The sequence below is a fragment of the Lithobates pipiens genome, unplaced genomic scaffold (genome assembly GCF_037356315.1).
Source record: "Lithobates pipiens isolate NorthernLeopardFrog02 unplaced genomic scaffold, aLitPip1_a1.2 Scaffold_16, whole genome shotgun sequence".
NCBI lineage: Eukaryota > Metazoa > Chordata > Amphibia > Anura > Ranidae > Lithobates > Lithobates pipiens.
The window spans coordinates 6,042,928-6,065,355 of NW_027507748.1; the positions used below are offsets into that span (position 1 = coordinate 6,042,928).

Below are 22,428 nucleotides of genomic sequence, written 5' to 3' on the forward strand. Positions count from 1 at the left end.
AAAGATAAAAAAGCAGATCAAACCCAACAAGGGGATTTACGCGATACAATAAGAGCACTGTCTTAGGTAGGGGCGAGATACCGTGATGCCTGCTGTAAATCCCTGCCATCGGGGCAGAGGAAGAACCTCAGCGGCCCCTGAGTCACTCGACACCCGTCACAGGATCAAGCTGTGCCAAGTGAGGGACCCGACCAGGGAACCCCCCGCTCCCGAGAGACCACCCCTCCCGCCCCTATTATCGCCCATAGGAACCCTCCTGTTATGTCTGCTTCAACTTATAACTGTTTAACTGGAGGTCAACCTTCGGCCATCTGGGCCATGAATGAAAGGAAAGAAGAGATAGGAAAGAAGAAGGGGTGGAGAGGGTGAGAGAGGGAAGGGTGAGGGACCCAGTAGAGTAAAACCAAAAGTTTATAGGACCGTGCTATCTGCCCGGTAACCATTGTTCTAGACCATACTGTAAGTGCTCATCGCCCCAAAGGGGTGTGTGTCAGGGAGGTGCCCATATGAAGAGCCCATGGTTCCCAAATAATATCAAATTTGGAGCGGGTATCAGAGAGTATACTAGACAGTTTTTCCTGGGCCATTATCCATGAGATCTTTCTCTGAGTGGCCTTAACAGAGACGGAGGGTTGTTTCCAAGCTTTTGCGATGGTGAGTTTGGCCCCTATTAGGATAAACTGTATCAATTTCCTAGTTTGCCTGGGGGTCTTGGGAATTGGTTCATTAAGGAGAGCAATGGTAGGGGACCTGGGGAATTATCTAATTTTTTTTAAAGACAATGCTTCCTCAAATGTGTCTGCTATGACACTGTGGGAAGCTCATAAATGTTTCATTAGGGGCTCATTAATAGCCGTTTCTATACCTCGTAAGAAAGAACGTATAGCTCTCATTAATAAATTGACGTCTCGTATTCACATATTAGAAAAGACCCATAAGGCTACGCAAGCAATTTCTTCTTTGAATGAGTTGACCCAGGCAAGGGAAGATTTATTGCTTGAATTACACAAACGAACCAAAAGAAACGATATTCTTTCGAATAAAATATTTTATGAATTTAGTAATAAATCTGGGAAATTGCTAGCTAATGCTCTTCGTAGTAAAAGGTCCTCCAATTTAATTCATTCAATTACCACTCATATTTTGAATTGAATTTGAATGAGTTGACCCAGGCAGCATCAATTCTCCAGGCCGTTTCCGGGGGAGGAGTCTGTGATGGTGCGTGTCAGCACCTAGCGTTCAGGTGTGCTCCATGGCCCCCACCGTCCGGAGAATGCCGCTGAGTGCGGCTCCCTGCTAATCCCCCCCTGCCGGCCTCCTTGACTCGATCCTAACTCCCTCGGAAAACGAGGATTTTTCCCCCCGCCTATCCTCCTACCTTCCCCCGCCGTCTCTCCCCCCTGGTCCGGGATAAGTATCAGCACGATTCGGACCTTTAATGGAGTCCGTGGGGCTCCAGCGGGTGTACGGACGTGTGCCGGCGTGACTGGTCTGCTGGAACAACGGGCAGTGCAGGGCTGTGCTCTGGAAAGCTTCGGTATACTTCGCTAACCCTCGGAAAGCCTGCAGTGAGTTCCTGACGCCACCTACTGGACAACGCAAGATAAAGCTCCTAGGACTCAGGAAGGTATCGTATTGTATTGCACTGACAAATAGGCAGAAATCTAATGAAGGTCAGTAAAAAAAAAAAAAATGGGGGCTGAATCTGAAAGAAAATGTTGAATATTTGAAGGCTTAATATATCATATAACTAGAACAACTATAACAACAAGGTAAACCTCACTATAAAGTAAACGGTAAATGGTAAATGGACGGAAAAATTTATAAAAAAAAGAGGTTAAAAATATATTGTACCATAATATCCGTTAAACAGGGGAATGCTTGGAAAATTTACCTGTAAGGGTCAATACATAAGCAGGAACATACAATTTCTGTAGCGTAACATCAGTGCCAAGATAATTCGTAAATATAGTGATAAAACTATTTCTCAGCAGTCACGGGAGGCTGTCGATACCCCAGGACAATAAATAAATAAAAAATAAAAAAAAGGGGGAGAGAGAAAAGGGAAGAGGAACACACATAATAATAGCAATAAAAGGTGTTCAACTATTGCTGAGCATGATGAAGGGAAAATCAGCAAAAGCAGGGGCCACCCCAAAATCCCCACGCCGGAGCTTAGTAGCCAGTCCAGGTGCAATGAATAAATACGTTACACAGACGGCAGCCATAGAGAAGCAGCAAGTAGAAAAAGCTCAATTGCATTACACAAAAACTCAACAGACAGAAACCAGTGACAAAAGGGAAAGAGAAAAGAACAAAAAGGAGAAAAGAAAACATCAAGCGCTAAATAGCTCCGTACAGGATCTAGAAATATTGGCTGATGTCCCATTAGAAGAAGGACAAAGATTAACAACTGAATCAGATTGTATGGTTGAACCCTTAATAATCCAACAGATACAGCAGGATAACCTCCAGGTTTTGCCCACTAAAGAAGAGATGATCTCTATGTTTGCAGCTCTGGAAAATACCATCAAAGCCGAAATGGAAAGATTACACAAAAACCTTGGTCACATACTTGAAAGGGTAGAAGAGGTGGAAAAAACAGTGGAAAAAGAAACGAAGATAATAAAGAACCTGGAAGCAGAAATACAAAACCTAAAAATAACACAAAAAGATCAAGCATACAAGATCGAAGAACAAGAAAATAGACACAGAAGGAAAAACCTTAGAATACGTGGGGTGCCAGACGCACAACAACGTGAGGATCTGACAGAAATAATTATGAAGATCTGTAATCCCTTAATGAATAAAGAAATAACTAATGAGATAAAAATAGTGAGGGTGCATAGAATAAGGAAACCTAAGGGTCTCCCACAAGAAATGCCACGGGATATCATAGTGCGATTCCAAAATGAAGAGGAAAAATATCAAATATGGAAGAATATAAGATTAAAAGCACCTTTAAGATACGAAGGAAAAGACATTCAAATATTTCAAGATTTCTCACAAGAAACTCTGAAGAGAAGAAGAGCCCTAAAACCGCTATTGACAATATTGGTAGAGAACGAAGTGCAGTATAATTGGGGCTTTCCTGCAAGTTTAATAGGGAGAAAAAATGGTCGGATAGCAAGACTGAGATTTATAGAAGAAATCGCAGAATTTTGTGGAAAATTGGGGATCCCGGTTCCGGGGGGGGGGGATGGAGGGGGGGAGGCGATGGGGGGGAGGACGAAAACTGGTCCCGCCCCTCGGTGCCTGGGGAGGGCGGGGGGGAAGTGAGATAGAGCGAGATGTAAATTAGTGGAGGAGGGAGTTTTAGTCTGGTGGGACGTTTTTCTTCTTTGTTCCTGCCCGGTCCCCTCCCCTCCCCCTCTTTGTTGGGGGGGAGGGGGATGGGAGGGGTTGGGTTAGGGGGGTCAGAGGGGGGGAGGTGGGGGGGGAGTGGTGGGGGCTGGGGGAGCCCCTAATGGGCGTGATAACCACCTTGCCAATAGAAGGCGAGATGGGTGATGGCACTATTAAACAGAATTCCACCCTAGGGCCAAGGGATAATTGGAACGAGGGTGTTCCAGATAAAAGGTCCCGGACCAATGGGTCAACTATACATCTAGTGGGGGGACAGGGAGGGGGGAGAGCGGGGAGGGTTAAGGGGAGGAGGGAGGGGGGTAAAGGGAAGGGTGGGAGGGTTAAATCTGTTAACACGAAACCACAGCTCCTAGAAAAAAATGTTAGAAATTTTTTTAAGTACGTATAATGTCAGAAATCAAAATAGCAACATATAATGTTAGAGGAATGAATTCTCCAAAAAAAAGAAATAATATACTAAGGGAGATAGAGGGATACTCTGTGGATATCGTGTTTTTACAAGAAACGCACCTGACGCTAGATTTATGTATTAGATTAAACACACAGAAGTATCCAACGTGGTATTATGCAGATACTCCAACAAGGGGCTCCAGGGGAGTGGCAATTGGGATCTCTAAAAAAGTCAAATGGAAAATGGAAGAAATAATAATAGATCCACAGGGGAGGTTTCTATTGGTAAAAGGATATATAGAAAGAAATAGATATACATTAGTAAATATATACTGTCCCAATGAAGGCCCAAAAAAATACCTGAATAAAATCCTGAATAAATTAGATATACATAAACAGGGTCATATAATCCAGGGTGGGGATCTAAATTTTGCCATGGATCCGCATATAGATAGTACTTCACGGGGTATGGTACATGAAATTAAACAACATTGAATCTTAAAAAAGAAGATGGCCCAGCAACAATTAATGGACACATGGTGAATATTCAAAATGGGGAAAAAAGATTACACATATTATTCCACAGTACACGACATGTATGTCAGATTGGACTACATACTCGTTGACCATGAATTATTAGAAAACATACTAGAAGAAAAATAGGACCCATAACCCTTTCAGATCATGCTCCGGTAATAATAAAATTAAAAGATCCAGGAAAAGAATCTAGTAAAGGGATATAGAGACTTAATGAGTCCCTATTAGAAAACGTGGAAACAGAAAATATCCTCAAAAATGAAATTGAACAATATTTTTTATTGAATGATTCGGAAGAGATCCCAAGGGCTACTCTCTGGGAGGCCCATAAAGCTTTAATTAGGGAGAAATTAATCTCTATAGGGTCCTGGAAAAAAAAAGAAAGTGAAAAGCAGCAAAATGACTTAAAAGAAGAACTATATTTATTAGAACAAAAACATAAGTCTCATCTCGATAAAAACATATATAAAGAAATAATACATAAACGTACCCAATTAAAAAACAGAATGGAACAAGAAGTAAGAAAAATCTATAAAAATGTAGCAAAAGAGAGATATATGTGGGGAAACAAGACGGGGAAACATTTGGCCAGATTGGTAAGAGATAAAAAAGCTATTAACTATATAGAAAAGATTAAGAACGGGAAAGGCAAAATAAAATATAGAACATCAGAAATAGCGGAAGCGTTTAAAACATATTACGGCGCCCTATATTCAATTAGGAGCAGGGAGACTGAAAGTCAAAAGGAGACTAGAAAAATCAAAATACAGGAATACCTGAAGGAAATAGACCTACCAAAAATAACTCCAGAGATGGCCAGAAACTTAGAAGACCCGATCACCCCAGAAGAAATAGAGAACGCAATACAGGATATGCCCAATGGGAAAAGCCCAGGACCAGATGGTTTTACCATCAGATATTATAAAAAATTTAAACAACAACTGGTCCCCCAGCTATGTAAATTTTGGAATAAACTGGTAGAGGATGAGTCCATGAGAAAAGAATCACTACTAGCAAATATTATTCTTATACCAAAACCCGGTAAAGATCCTTCGATCTGCTCTAATTATCGTCCAATAGCGTTGCTGAACACGGACACTAAATTATATGCAAAAGTATTAGCAACGAGGATAAAAAAACTACTCCCAGAAATGATTAATGGAGATCAAGTAGGGTTTGTCCCAGGAAGGGAGGGACGAGATAACAGCCTTCGAACGCTGTTACTAATGGGGAAGGATGGAGAAACTAAACCTCCAATGATATTGGTTTCGATTGATGCTGAAAAAGCCTTTGATCGAGTAGATTGGAGCTTTATCATGGAAACACTACAGACATACGGCTTTGGGCCAAAAATGATGAAATGGGTGAATAACTTATATATGTATCCATCAGCCAGAGTGGGGGTTAATGGGAGTATGTCGTCTGCCTTTGATATGCATAACGGTACAAGACAGGGGTGTCCCCTCTCGCCGTTACTATATGTGATAGCTCTGGAACCCCTATTAGCAAAAATTCGAATTAATTCAGTCATAGAAGGAATAAGAATGGGGGGGTAAGAACATAAAGTGGCGGCATATGCAGACGACATACTCCTATATATGACTAACCCCCAAACATCGTTATCAGGTCTGATAAAGGAGATAGGAGATTACGGGGCCCTCTCTAATTTTAAAATAAATCCAATCAAAACTGTTATTCTGAATATCGGCTTAGACTCGCAAGAAGAAGAATTGACACGGCATAAATTCCCTTTTACATGGGAAAAAAAGAAATAATATACTTAGGGATTAAAATAACAAAGTCAATTCAAGGGTTATATCAAGCTAATTATATCCCGCTAATAAATTAAATCAAGGAGTTACTCACAAGGATGAACAAAGGAACAATATCCTGGATGGGAAGAATTAATGTGTTGAAGATGGTGGTACTACCAAAAATTACATATAAAATGCAAATGCTTCCGATAAAAATACCAATTTGTTTTTTTAATATAATAAGAGCGTTATTCTTAAAATTTATATGGCAAAACAAAAAACCTAGGATAAAATATAATTTATTAACAAGGAAAAAAAAACGGGGAGGAATGGCACTACCAGATATACACAGATATCACTTAGCAATCACTATATCGAGATTGGTCGAATGGTCAAACTCAACCACTAAAAAGAAATGGGTAAAAATGGAGGAGATATTGATGGGGTCACAATTACAAAAAAATATTTGGATTCCACCAAAATTTAGAGCAATTAGTAGTAGGACACACAAAATCACACTAATGACACTGAAAAAATGGGACACAATACAAAGTAAAAACAAATGGCAACACAATTCACCCTTAATCCCTTTAGAGGGCACGAGCTTCTTTACACCAGGACACGACACTCCATTAGGGAAACAAATGAAGGACTTACAATTAAAAGACATTATAAAGGAGGGGAAGTTAATGCCAAAACTTGATCTAATGATGAAGCATAAATGGCAAAGGTTAAAAGATTGGGAATATCAGCAGATCCTGCATTTTGTGAACTCCATCCCAAAACCATTAAGAAATGAAAGTAGTTTAACACTAATGGAAAAACTATGTATAAGGAAATCAGCAGTTAAGCATTGTGTCTCACTGATGTACGATGGCCTTTCCGAACTAGAGGGCCAAGGAAATATCCCACCTATAGTCAAATGGGAGAAAGATCTTGGCTATAGAGTGGATGAGACCCAAATGATTAACTTGACATATGATTCCATACATGATATAAGATCAATTGAAGTAAATTACAAATGCTTAATGAGATGGCACTTAACACCAGATAAATTACATCAAATTCATCCCTCCAACTCTAAACTATGTTGGAGAAAATGTAGTATACCAGGATCAATTTTTCACTTCTGGTGGGAATGCCCAGTAATAAATCAATACTGGAGTAAAATAATAGAATATATAGAGAAGATAACAGGGCAAAAAATACCTTTATCCCCAGGGGAGTGTTTGTTCTTGGGAGTAGAGGAAAAGATGAGTAAGCAATCCAAAAGAAGAACAAGAAATTCATTAATACCCGTCCTACTTAATGCTGCAAAAGCCATAATACCAAAAAATTGGTTACAGGTGAAAGGACCCTCGATAAGAGAATGGATCCAAAAAATTGAATATATAAATAATATGGAGTATCTAAGAAAAATGGAGGAAAATAGAATGACACAATTCCGTAGAACATGGGAAAAATGGAGAATATTTAAAAAGACGAAGCATTATACACAAGCATTAATGGAATGAAGAGCTGTGGAGATAGGGAAGGTTAACAGATAATTAGAGAAGAGGGAAGGACGGGGGTGGTATAACTGAATTAAATAAAGAATAAATGACTAGGATAAGGCAACAACTATATGAGGGCAAATATAATTTAGGAGATGATAGTTTTACTCATTGTTTTTTCTATTCTCTTTTTTTTCCTCTTAAAATGTATATGGTCTTCTCTTTTTAATGGATAAACATTAAACTGATATAAGGTATAACGAGAAGATTTAAAAAAAAAAGAGATAGTGAAAAGAAAAAGATACCTTGCCACAATGATGTTAACAACAAAGATTAGGATTCTGAGAGTCAAACTGATTAGAAATCACTAATAACAAGAATCCTACTGAGTGGCAAAAAAAAAAAAAAAAAAAAAAGGAAAAAAAAAAAAAAGAATGAGTTGACCCAGGCAAGGGAAGATTTATTGCTTGAATTACACAAACGAACCAAAAGAAACTATATTCTTTCGAATAAAATATTTTATGAATTTAGTAATAAATCTGGGAAATTGCTAGCTAATGCTCTTTGTAGTAAAAGGTCCTCCAATTTAATTTATTCAATTACCACTCATATGGGACGAAAATTAGTGACCAATACGGACATTGCTACTGAATTTGTTCAATATTATACTCACCTTTATAACTTAAAATCTACTGAATCTCCTATTACTGACTCAGGCCGAAATCATTTGATTGTGCGTTTTCTTGAAAAATATACTCCTAATAAATTATCTGAATATGACACTGAAGCTTTAGACAAAAATATATCTTCTGAAGAATTTGATTTAGCTCTTAAGCAATTTAAACCAGGAAAAAGTCCTGGTCCTGATGGACTTACTACTGGATATTATAAAATATTTTGTAACACACTTCGACCATTTTTTTTTACCTGCATTCAACTCTTTTGCATCTGATCATTCTCCACCTAGGGATCTTCTTAATGCACACATATCTGTGATTCCTAAACCTCATAAAGATCTTACTTTAATTGCTAACTATAGACCAATTTCTCTTTTAAATGTTGATCTTAAAATTTATGCTAAAATACTAGCCAATAGACTTCTACCCTTGCTTCCTGATCTCATTCATTTGGATCAAGTGGGATTCATACCGGGCAGAGAAGCAAGGGATAATACAGTTAAGGCACTGAATATACATAAATGGATGACCTCTACAAATACTAATGTTTTTTTTTTTTTATCTCTGGATGCGGAGAAGGCTTTCGATAGGGTGGCCTGGGATTTTATGACAGAAAGTCTTAGAATACTTGGTATCCCACATCGTATGTTGAACTTTATTCTTGCTTTATACTCCACTCCCACTGCCCAAGTTAGGCTTAATGGTCACCTATCGAAAGCCTTCCCGATCTCTAATGGTACTCGTCAAGGTTGCCCCTTATCTCCTTTCATTTATGTTCTTACTCTAGAACCTTTTTTACACCGCATTAGGTCTAATCCCGATATTACAGGTGTCACTATTGCTCAACATACTTATAAAATTGCAGCATTTGCTGATGATATTCTTTTATTTCTTACCAATCCTCACATTACCTTACCAAATATTCTCAAAGATTTTGAGTTGTTTAAGAAATTGTCGAATCTTCAGATACATTTTTCTAAGTCAGAAGCGTTAAATTTATCTCTGGATTCTAAATTGATATCTATATGTCAATCTAATTTTCCTTTTAAATGGAACTTCAATTCCATTACTTATTTAGGCATTCAATTACCTTCATCCCTTTCTGACTTGTATTCTAAAAATGACATACCAATTTTACAAAATATTCAAAAAGACTTAAAATCTTGGTCCTCTGGACTTTTTTCTTGGTTTGGTAGAGCCTCAATAATTAAAATGAACATACTACCTAGATTATTGTATATTTTGCAGACCATACCTATCAAACTACCCAAAGCCTTTTTTACTTCCATTCATCGTACTTGTTCTGAATTTATCTGGGGCAAATCTAAACCTAGAATTAGCTTTGAGAGACTTAATTTACCCAAACTTAGAGGAGGCATTGGTCTTCCAAATTTCACTAAATATTATTGGGCTTGCCATTTGACGATTATTGATTGGAATGTTCATTTAGCTACTAAAGCTTGGGTTGTTCTTGAACATGCATTCTCTAATGTGCCTCTTCATCACTTGCCATGGACTTCTGCGACTCATGTGCCATTGGAATGTAAAAAACATCCTTTCATTCCTAACACCTTACAAATTTTTCGTAAATTATGTGACACCTATAATATATCTTTCATTTCCGGACCTCTTACACCTATCTGTAAAAATCCGGATTTCCCTCCGGGAATGACAGTATCTTTTCTGAAAGGATTTCAATCTAATGTTATTTTCAAAGCTGACAAATTTTTTCGTGACAATTCTTTTATTTCCTGCAAAGATCTTAGTTTAATTTTTCCAGATCATTCTTTTCCATATTGGTCATATCTACAAATTACACATTTTTTGAATGATCCTCGCACTCGTACTTCTTATTCTAGAAAACGTACTCCCTTTGAACATTTTTGCACTAGATTGGAACCTCAAAAACATTTGATTTCTAATATGTATTCACTTTTTTTTTCCACTCACTCACCTAAATCCAATCTCGCATGTAAACATTGGGAAAGTGGTCTTAATGTTGAATTATCAGATGCATAATGGGAAAATATTTATTCTTACATTCACAAAGGCTCACCAAATGTTTCTGCTCAAGAAAATAACTTAAAAATTTTCTGCAGATGGTATCATACGCCTGTTTGGTTGCATAAAATATCTTCTTCTTTTCCTCCTAACTGTTGGAGATGTACCGATCTCAATGGTTCACTATTGCATTTATTTTGGTCTTGCCCCTTACTTCAACCTTTTTGGGAGGAAGTTCACCGTTTAATATCTTTAATTACATGATATCCATTGGATTTTTCTCCTGCTCAAATGCTTTTACACCATTCTATGCCAAAATCTGCTTATCGAAAATCTTTAATCTTACATTTATTAAATGCTGCTAAAATTTGTATCCCAAAATATTGGAAATCTACTGTTATTCCTTCAATTTCAGAATGGTTTAGATGTGTTCATACTATTGCTGCCATGGAAGATCTCATTCATCAATCTAAGGATTCACCTGATAAATTTCAGAATATTTGGTCTTGTTGGCTACACTTTAAATCCTCTACTGAATATTCACGATTGTTTGTCTAATGATACTGTATTTCTTGTTCTTTTCTGCCAGTGGTGAAGATGTTCCTGCTTTATTTTTTATTCCCATGTTACTATTATTGTTTTTGTTGTTTGTGATTCTATGTAACTTTTCATTCACAATATATGACTTTGTATCTTCTTTCCTTTCTTAATCAATAAAATATTTTATTGGAAAAAGAAATGTCATTCTGCTGCAGTACTTTTGTAAACATGGGGGGAAAATGTGCTATTTTACAAGCAGACTAAGGCACCCCCCCCCCCCCCCCCACGGAAGATATTTAAAGGAATATTTCATTTTTATTGTTTCACTGTAAGCATTCTTAAAATCACTGCTCCTGAAAAAATAGCCATTTTAAAAAACTTTTTTTTGCATTGATACATGTCCCCTGGGGCAGTACCAGGTCCCCAACACTTTTTATGGCAATAACTTGCATAAAAGCCTTTGAAATGAGCACTTGGATTTTTCATGTTCGTGTCCCATAGACTTTAACGGTGTTCAAACAAATTGTTTGTCTGTTTGCAAGTTTTGGTGCGAACCAAAGCGGGGGATGTGTTCAGCTCATCCCTACTGCACATTTCAAAGAAGTGATCCAGTGGGCCATTAATGAGAAAGAAAGTTCTACCTACTGACTGTTCTTCTTTGTGGTCATGTGGACCCCCTGCAGATGACCACATGATCCAGAAACATGGAAAAATGATCTTCCATGTGATGGTGAAGGATAGCGATGGCCTTATGGGTTGGAAAACTGCCCCTGTGGTAAAACAAAAGCCACAAATTGATGGAAAAGGTCTATATCCACCAGATGAAATGGCAGAAGCTGTAAAGCCAGCAATTTTACCAAGCTGGTATTGAGATGATGGGTATGAGGTTAGCTAGAGGTGTACTTTTCCATTTGTTCTAGTAGCTGGGACATAGAAACCTGCCTGCTCAATACTGGAGATGGCAGGGCATTGATGGCTGAATCTGAGCATGGTTGTAGCCTATACTTGCCCCCACCCTTCATGTACTGATACTGAGCTCCCCCCTCCCCCCCAAAAAGGACTGTAAGGAAAACCTCTGACACTCCTTGAAATACTTTCATCCCTATTGTTTGAGGTTGATGATGGTTAATCTTGTATAGGAGGAGGAGTGGAAATGGAGGAGCTTGAAGTAGCAGAAGAGTAGAGTGGTTCTTTTACTCTCTATCACAAGTCTTTGTAAGTTGCAATCAGGACAACATTTGGATACTTTACTCATCTCTCTTCTCCTAGTAGAGATTGTGGTCTCCTCAGGTCAGTCAAAGCTCTTCATTTTTGTTAGTGATTGTCAGGAAGGTGGGGGGATTATCAGGGTGGTATACCAATGAGTCCTAGGGGAAGGAAATGATATGGAAAGGAGGTGGAACTGAACCAGAAGTCGGTATTATTGGTATAAGAATATTTTATTGAGAATACACAAGAAAAAAATAATATGTATGTTAATCAATAAAGATCTACTTTATCTTCTAAGGTGGTTGTCAAATAAAAAGGAACAAAAGCTGCATTTAAAAAATAATATATTGTATATAGAAAGTAAAAAAGCAGCTGTTGAATAATACGACTAAGCACAAATAAAATCAGAAAACATTCAGATACAGCCACCAATGGTCACCAATCCTTCAAGTCACTTGTCAACTTTGAGCCGGAGACTTAAGCTGGCCCTAGATGGCTCCCATTTCTACCAATACCTGCTGAATCAGATGAAATTGGAGAAGTTGGTGGCCCTGTAAGTTTCCCCAGTTGGAGTTCTTTACATACGGTGTGCTTTGTTCTCATACAATTTCCAGGCTGACAATCTGGGGAGACGTTTCAATTCCTGTCATTATAGTAAGTTGGTTCCATTTCCATCTCCATCTGATCCCTTCTCCTTGTCTTCCTCTCACTCCGATTCTTCTCATCCTTCATCTTCCTCAGGTCATTGACTATAAAGATGAGGAGAACAGTGTAGAGGACAAAGACCGCAATGGGGGACAGCAGGTGACGTATCCCAGGCCAAACTTCTCCTAAATGGAGATAATGGGGTACAATGAGAGAGCTGTACAGAATAGTAAATATTATATATGAAATCCAGTCAGATCTTCAGTACAGCAGTGTCAGTATAACAGGACAGAACACAATATTATAGGGCTGCACCATCTTTAATACATCTTTTAGGGTGCGCCCCCCAAATCTCTGTTAGTATAACAGGACAGTCACACTGGTAACAGGGCAGAGATTCTGGTTGTCTTGATAAGGACATAGCCGGCCATTTAATAACTCATCCAGTAAACATGGAGGATAGAAGAAGGTCAGATTATCATCACACAATGACAGCGGGCCGAGTGAGGACATGACTATGTGAGAGAGTCACCAGCCATTGTTCTATGTTTACCCAGTTGGCTCCGAGCGGCCGCATATTTGCATGCAATAGAACCAGCAGTGCTGTGCTGAGAGCGCGTGCCGTGTATACTCCTGGTACGGTAACTGGCGGCCACGGAAAGTTCCCAATCGCTCCTTGCAATCGGGAGACTTCCGATCATGTGGGCACCATGAAAGTCAATCACAGTGGCCTCATGGCCAAAAGCCCTGCCCCGCCTCCCAGAATAGCAAACCCCAGTGATAGCTAGCACCAAGGGGTTAAACCTTATAAACCATAGCAGGGTCCCACATACGGCATGGTGGGTTATGTTTTTATTGGGTTTTCTGATGCCATGGTATATTCTTTCCTTTAGTTTTCTATGTAAGGTGTTTTTTGACTATATGGCTGTGTGTTAATTGTATAGAATTATTGTTAGATAAGTGATATGTTTCTATTCTAGGTTCTCAGTGGCAGTCTCTCCAGCTGTGTTTTCATATTTCTTTTGGATTACACCACTGCTAGCCTGTCTATAGGGGGCACGCGGGCATCGACTCCCCCCGCCCCGCAGGCAGTCACAAAAAAAGTTTTTATTTAAAACTGGCCCTTTAAAAAAAATACAACAAAAATGTCCTTAAATGCACTGTGTTCAGACGCCGGACACAGTGCGCTTATGGGAAGCACCATGTTAATGCAATTACGAGATTGCTGACGCGGTGTTTCATTTGTGGGTTTTTATCTCACCTTGCGGAGCTTTCCAACGCACCCAGTAGCTTCCGCCCAGCGCTCGTAGTATCTATTACTATGGCCGGGTGGTTTGATTGACATCTGAGTTAGATGTCACTTCCTGTTTTCTCTCTTCCATTTGGCCCGGGAGAGAGAGAGAGAAAACCGGAAGTATGAGAGCGGACTCCTCCATCACCACTTCCAGTGTGAAGGAGACCCCACAGGAGAGGACAACACAGCAAGGTAAGTACGAGAAGGGGGGTTTAAAGAGGACACAGCTTTGGACACACAATGCATTTAATGGGACACAGGATTCATTTGGACACAGGCTGCATTTGATGGGACACAGTCTGCATCTAAGGAGAGACTCTTCTGGGGGCACCTGATGTACAGATGGACTCCGCTGGGGACACCTGATGGCATCTGGTGGGAGGCAACGTGGCTAGTGACACGCACAGGGATCCCACTGATTCTGCAGTATGGTGAGTTGAATGATTTCCTTTTATATTACAATGTAATAATAGAAATAATGTGCTTCATTCATCCTGACACCATAACAACCATGGTGCCGGGATGATTGAAGTGCTAACACCAGGTGTTTGGAGTATCTTTATCTGATGATTGTTAAACGTTCTAGAATACACATTTCTATTGTTGTGTAGGATCTGGGCCTGCTGTCCCTCCATCCCTCTCTCCCTCCATCCCTCATTCATCTCAGACGCTAACCATACCACCTTAGAGTCACACCCACTATTTTGCTGAAACCACACCCATTTCACCAAGTGGGAGGGGTCAAAAAGGAAGGGCGGGGTCTGGCATCCCCATCCTAAAACTTCACCAGCCGCCACTGGATTACACAATTTTGTAGATACCGGAGACTCCAGAGTGAAAAGCATAATTGGTGGCCCCTTTATTTTCAGTTATGTGAGCTAAAGATGAATAGAATCCCCAGCCATGTAAACACTGGAGGGGGGATAGTTAAAAAAACATTCTCACCATGGGAGGGTGCCTTGTCAGCAGGGACAACCCTAGCAAAGCACCTTGTCAAGATGTTAATGAGGACAACAGTCTCTTCCCTGGCTTAGTGGTTGTGGAGGTCTGCAGGACGGAGGCTTATTCACATTTAGAAGTTCCCAATAAATTTGGGGGGCACCCAGATAACACCCTCCCTCTTTGTGAATAAGTAAGGGGTGATACCCTACTCAATAACAAACACATTGTAGAGTGTACTGACACCTCTGGTGGATAGCAGCTGATATATACAAAGGGACGGGTGTTCTGGGTGATATAATTTACCATATATGGATATGACCATATTTGGTCAATGACATCATGGTATCTCAGCTATTCCTGGGATCTGACAGATTTCTAATCTATAATGGGTTAAATAAGAGTTAATAGGTGGGTCTCAGCAGGGACAGGACACACGTCACTCACCTGGACAAGCGTCTTGTGTCTGATTGGTGGATCTCTCTCTTATGATGTTCTTTGCTGAACATCTGATATTCCAGGAATGGGGCGGTGACACAGGAGGCACAGTGACACGGACTGTCCGCTCTGAGCTGGTGACATTATATACCTCCAATCCTCCACTCACAGTCAGGTAGATGGAGGGGTCAGTCCCGTTCTCCACCCAGCAGGAGATCTCAGCGCTGTCATTGTGGAGACACCTCACATCCAGGACTGGATCTGATACCGGAACTGAGAGACACAGAGATGGGGAGATCTGTAACATTGTACTATAATGAAATATGATTTCCCCTGTAATACCCCGTCCACCCCAATCCATTACAGTCATAAAAAGTCACAGAATTCCTGAAATATCTTTGCTGCAGAAACTTTTATTTCCAGATCCTAAAGGGGACAATTGTGTGATTGGGAATCCTAGGCTTTGGTTGATCTCTACAGGAGGGGACCAGCAGCCAGTAAAAATGTACTCCTTCCTGGGGGGCGTGGCCAGCCATGGAGCAAGATGGCTGCTTAACCACCCAGCTCTGCTCAGCCCCGGGACAAACAGCTGCGCCCAGGACTTGCCAGCAGCAGCTCCCTGAAACACCGGAGGGGAGCCCTCATCCTCAGCGACTAGACAATATCTCCAAGAAGAAATACCTCAGCCTCCACAAGCCGCACCGCCTCACCAATTATTTCCCACAGCCGGCCATGCAATCATCCAAAGATGGCGCGGCGCTTCATGATTCCTCACAGGACACAGGCGTCATGCAGGGACCTGCAGACAATTCGGAGCCCATGGAAAGTCTCACATCAGAGCCTACCTCTCCCCAGCAATCACCTTCAGATAGAGGTAAGCGGACTGCACTGTCCCCTGCACTTTCCCCTGCTAAGGAACCTCTGATTAAGAAGCATCACTGGGATGTCCAGACACGCACAAACCCTGAGGAAATCACTGACTCCCTAGCAGCCCTCCCTGCCAGTGACCAGCCAGCATCTGAGCACACACTAAAGCTCATTCTGCTTTCTCTGCAAAGAGTCTTTCATAATGAACTGCGCTCCTCTATTTCTGTATAAATAAAACATAGATGCGCGTCCAAAAATGATACCAATATGTGCAAACCCAAACAAATAAATGTACAACTCCTATACAAACAGTTTTGTTCAAACAAAACAAGGAAAAAGCAACAAGGTAAATATTCATACATTTAAACCCGTGCTGAACCAATTCCGCCCTAGCCTCCTTTCCCTGTGGATGCCTATTACGGAGAAACGCAGCGTCAGGCGGAGCTAGTAGACAGAACGTCACATCGCACCACCCACCAGTCAGATGGCGTGAGCCGCGGCTGTGTCTTTCGCTTGAAAGTATCTGTTCGTTGTTTTTACTTGGTGGTGCAGAGTTTGTATCTTTTTGAAAAATAAAGAAACTTAGATTTTTTACTGCACTATGAAAGCCTCTATTTATATTTTATGACTCGCCCTTCTGGAAGTCCTTACCCTTAAATGCGGGTTCCACGGAACAGATTAGAGTCTGGACCTACCAGAGGAGGAGAGGATCCAAACAGATGGAGGTTTGAATTTGCCGCTTTTGCCTGAATGATCCCTCCTGTCTGTACCTGTCTGGTCTCTGTAATAGAGATCCTACGGTTCTGGTAAGCGGCCATCTGGCATTTTATTATTTCGTGGATACCGGGTGGGACTGTATTGTGAGAAGAACTTCAGGTTTGGATCTCACGGCTAAATATCTACCATTTGGACTATTTGTGAACACCTTATTGACTTTTTTCTTTTAGTACGGTGTTGGTTCAGCACGGGTTTAAATTTATGAATATTGCATCTATTTTTTATTTATACATACCTTCAAAGTTGAATATTCAATTTTTTTAGATTGCAGCATCTTCATTTATATATCACTTATCAGTATTTAGTATTTTTATATATACTTATTTTCACCAATCCATATTGGGGTTAGTGCGGATTTTCCACATTACGCTCCTCTATTTCTACCTTACACAAAAGAAATGATCGGGTAGAGGAACGCACGACCGACCTGGAAAAAGTGGTGACAAAACATACCTCAGTTTATAACGAAATGGCGGACGCCTATGACCATCACACTGAAGAAATATGATTCCTCCAAGTTATAGTGGTTGATTTAGAGGATCGCTCCAGGAGGAATAATATCAAATTTAGGGGCATACCACTATTTCTGTACAGAGAGATAGTGTAATTTATATTAACCACTTGCCGACCACCTCACGCAGATATACTGCAGCAGAATGGCATGGGCAGGCAGAGTAACGTATGGGTACGTTACTCCCCTCCCACGGGCAGGGGCACAATCACACCCCCCCCTGCCTGAGGCGATCCGTGCTGAGGGGGATGCCACCGATTCATGGTCACCCCCTTGTGATCGCTCTTGACAAATGAGAAGCTTCCTCTGATTCTGAAATGTAAACAGAAGCAGAGGAAGTGTTCATCTCTCCTCGTGCAGCCTCTTCATTCCAGTGTCCGAGGAGAGAAGACATCAATTTGAGTTTGCACCAACACTACGCTAAAACTAGTACACATAGGCAGATAACCCCCCGATCACCCCCCTGCATCCCCTGTCAGTAGTATAGTGTCTGAACGGATCGATATCTGATCTGATCAGCCCAGATACCTGCTGGCACCTGCATTTTGCCCCTCCGCCCAGCTGATTGATGGATCGATCACTGTCACTTACAAAACACTAAACACATAACTGCAGCATTCGCAGAGTCAGGCCTGATCCCTGCGATCGCTAACAGTTTTTTTGGTAGCGTTTGATACAGTTGCTAACAGCCTAGGATCTTTTTTACCTGTGAGTCTCACTACCAGTAAATTTTGAGCCCAAAATGGCAAATCGAAGGTACAGTAGTGAAGAGACCTACACATTTCTGAGCATAACAGATAGTGAAGAGGAAGTCACTCATCTGTCAGATTCAGGCTCAGAATACGATCCTGTAGAGGAAAGCGGCTCCATGACAGATAGCTCTGACGACGGAGTTGTGGTCCCTGCCAAGGTCAGGCGTACCAGACCCCGATCTTCTTCTGCTGTCATTGAGGTACAAGAACTGCAGGTCTCTCGTATGGAGCAGAGAATTACTAGTGCCGCTATTCCAGGGGAAACAGTTGATTATACATTACTTGATTTGTATTCGCTGTTTTTCACCGAAGAGCTCTATAGATCTCTTGTGGACCAAAGCAATTTGTATGCTGATCAATACATCACCGCTAATCCCCAGTCCTCCCTTGCCAGAGATTGCAAACCAATTACGGTTTCCAAATTTAAGACCTTTCTGGGCATATCCCTCGACATGGGCATAGTTAAAATGAGTACCGTATATACTCGAGTATAAGCCGAGATTTTCAGCCTCTTTTTTGAGGCTGAAAGTGCCCCCTCGGCTTATACTCGAGTCACCGCTGTCTGACTGCTCGATCAGCGTATCGAGCAGACAGACAGCGGACATTCTAAAATTCAAAAGCCGCGCCTCCGCCTCCGCCTTCGCCTGTGATAGGCGGAACACTGAATTTCCCAGCAGTCAGTGTTCCGCCTATCACGGACATCCGCTCATCCTCGTACTACCGACGAGGATGAGAGGATGTCCGTGATAGGCGGAACACAGGCTGCTGGGAAATTCAGTGTTCCGCCTATCACAGGCGAAGGCGGAGGCGCGGCTTTTGAATTTTAGAATGGCCGCCGAGAAGAGCGGCGATCCTGGAAGGACGGAGGAGGCTCGGGACGACGGCTCGGGACGGCGGCTCGGGACGGAGGCTCGGGACGGCGGCTCGGGACGGCGGCTCGGGACACAGGTAGGCTGGACACACACACACACAAGGCTGCACGGACACACACACACAGGGATGGATGGATGGACACACACAGGGATGGATGGATGGATGGACACACACACAGGGATGGATGGATGGACACACACACAGGGATGGATGGATGGATGGACACACACACACAGGGATGGATGGATGGATGGACACACACACAGGGATGGATGGATGGATGGATGGACACACACACAGGGATGGATGGATGGACACACACACAGGGATGGATGGATGGACGGACACACACACAGGGATGGACGGACACACACACAGGGATGGACGGACACACAGGGATGGACAGCCATGTCTCACCCTCGGCTTATACACGAGTCAATAAGTTTTCCAGTTTTTTTGGGGGTAAATTGGGGGCCTCGGCTTATATTCGGGTTGGCCTATACTCGAGTATATACGGTATGTTGCGGTCATATTGGTCCATTGATCCAATTCACCATATGCTTGTGTTCTCTGCCTCCATGACCATGGCACGATACGAGCAGATCTTGCGGTTCATACACTTCAACAAAATTGAACTCTGTCATCCTCGTGGTGACATATTGAGCACAGAAGGGGTACAGCCCCAGGTGGAAGTCAGCGCAGCACAGGGATGGTGGGAGCCCCTTATAATGAGCACATGGCTGCCATGCACAACTGCTCCAGTTTTGATCCCCCGCACTGTACGGGGTTACCGGGGTGTGTGGGGTCACTGGAAATTGTTTGGTGTTACCACACATGTACTCTCTGCACATCCCTGGTTACCCCAAACAGTGTGGGGGATCTATCGAAACTGGAACAGGCAAAAACTGGACCAGCGGTGCATGGCAGACAATCCGCTTCTCTCTTTCATTTTCAAATCTTAACGTAACGAACTGAAGAGAAGCTGATTGGTTGCCATGGGAAACTGCTCCAGATTCTGTTCGCTCCAATTTTGATCAAGTTCCCTAAATGTCTTTTTATCTGTTCTAGCAGTCATATGTGTAAATGAGAAGAATGGTGGGGGCACATCAGGGCACATTGGGGCACATCGGGGCACAGTGTTTACCAGCCAGCATGCAGAGTAGCACAAGAACTTCTCGTCCATCCCAGATGATGTCACAAGCAAATAGGGGTAGATGAGAAGCGAGGGGAGGGATTGTGTGGGAGGACAGGGACCAACTACTAAGACCAAATGGCCATCTCTGCTGCAGACAGTCAGTTCAAGGAATGTTCGGAGTGAGGGAGGGGTACCCCAGCTTTGGCAAATAGATTTTCAAAAATGCTAACTGCTCCATTAGCTGGGGGGACAACTGGGATCTTTGGGGTGACAGGATGTTTCCTGTCACAGAAAACACCCGCTCACTCTGGACACTTGTCGGAGGGCAGGACAGTAGCTCCTTGGCAATATCTCTGAGGGCAGGCCACTCCTCGCTCTTCTCCTGCCAAAAAAAAATGGATCTGTGGTGGGGTGCACTGGTGGGGCTGACAAATAGGACTGATATGGGTTTCTTGGAGCGCACTATGCTGGAGGTTCCCATTAGGGTGTCAAGTGCCTCAGCAAAGACAGAAGATGCTCCGCTGGCAGGAGCTCTGCTCACTTCACTAGATGATGCATGGGAGAGGGGGTCTTCAATATCTTCTTCCTCCTCTTCTCCCAGCCTTACCATCTGCCTTTCCCTCTGATGCACCCTGTTGATTAGTCTGTCCCACCATGTTGTCAGAGCATTACACTGCACAGCCATTTTGCCCTTGATGCGAGGGTCACACATGGCAGCCAGCATCAGTTCTGGGCAAGAGACGGTCAACTCTTGCGTGTGCCTGCCCAACTCCATCAGAAATGTGTTTAGCAGAGCCAACACATCAGGTTGAGGGCCACCACCAGGCAAAGGTTCCTCAGCCGACTTGAACCGCTCCAATTTGCTCTGAAGGTGGTTGAAGAGTGGGAGCACATGACCAATGCTGGCATCCTCGCGGCTTAGGTGTTCTATGGCAGAGAGGAAAGGTTTGAGGACTGCCACAATCTGCCCAATTATGGCCCAGTCCTACCTGCCTAAAGGTCTCTCTATGCCAATGTTATGATCACAGGCCATGGCATGGAGAGCCTTCTGCTGCTCAAGGGTGCGTTCCAGCATTGCTAGGGTTGAATTCCACCTAGTCCCCACATCCTGTTTTAGGCAATGTTCTGGAAGGTCTGCCTTCCTCTGTTCCACCTTGAGGAGGTGGCTGTCCCTCACACTCCGATGGAAGTGGCCAGCCATCTTTTGACAAGAGTCCACCATTTTGGACAGCCTTCCATCACTGCTAGAAATGGTCTCCACCAACCGAAAACTGTTAGTTACCACCTGGTGGAGAAAGTGGGCTGAGCAGCGCACACCCACAAAGCTGCCATCCCTTACAGCCTTGACCATGTTGCTGCCTCCATCAGTAACGAATGCGGTTGAAATAATGTCGAATCATGTTGAAATCATTTCGAATCCAGTAGAAATATTTTCGAATGTGGCCGATTTTTGGAATTCGGTAGAAAACTAAACGAAATCCGAAAATGAATTTAAGGAAGTTAACGAATATAACTAAACGAAATTAATGAATTAACACGAAACTAAACTAAACAAATTTTTTCCTTTTGCACATGTCTACTCTCTATCATGCTGCTGGTGGTGTCAGTGCTCTCTCTCACGGTGCTGGTGGTGTCAGTGCTCTCTATCTTGGTGCTGGTGTGGTGTCAGTGCTCTCTATCTCGGTGCTGGTGTGGTGTCAGTGCTCTCTATCTCGGTGCTGGTGTCAGTGCTCTCTATCACGGTGCTGGTGTCAGTGCTCTCTATCACGGTGCTGGTGTGGTGTCAGTGCTCTCTATCACGGTGCTGGTGTGGTGTCAGTGCTCTCTATCACGGTGCTGGTGTCAGTGCTCTCTATCTCGGTGCTGGTGTCAGTGCTCTCTATCTCGGTGCTGGTGTCAGTGCTCTCTATCTCGGTGCTGGTGTCAGTGCTCTCTATCTCGGTGCTGGTGTCAGTGCTCTCTATCACGGTGCTGGTGTCAGTGCTCTCTATCACGGTGCTGGTGTCAGTGCTCTCTATCACGGTGCTGGTGTGGTGTCAGTGCTCTCTATCGCGGTGCTGGTTTCAGACTGAGGGAGATGAGGAGTGAGAAAGCGGAGAAGCCAATCAGCAGGCAGTGCCAGCACCATGGCTGAGGATCAGCACTGGACTGGCACCCCCGGACCACTGCAGTGGAGCCCTGCATAGGTGGGGGTAAGGGCCGGGCAGAGGGAGGGGCTCAAGCAGAGGTT

The 22,428-nt window shown here is 42.6% G+C and overlaps 1 long non-coding RNA gene across 1 annotated transcript; it reads right to left on the reverse strand.

Annotated features, from left to right (window-relative positions):
• Window positions 1-12,178: 12,178 nt before the first annotated feature.
• Window positions 12,179-15,857, reverse strand: LOC143984201 (uncharacterized). Its single transcript, XR_013274719.1, has 2 exons — window positions 15,293-15,857; window positions 12,179-12,797 (listed from the first exon to the last, which is right to left on the reverse strand). It is a non-coding gene; the product is annotated as an uncharacterized LOC143984201 (long non-coding RNA).
• Window positions 15,858-22,428: the final 6,571 nt, after the last annotated feature.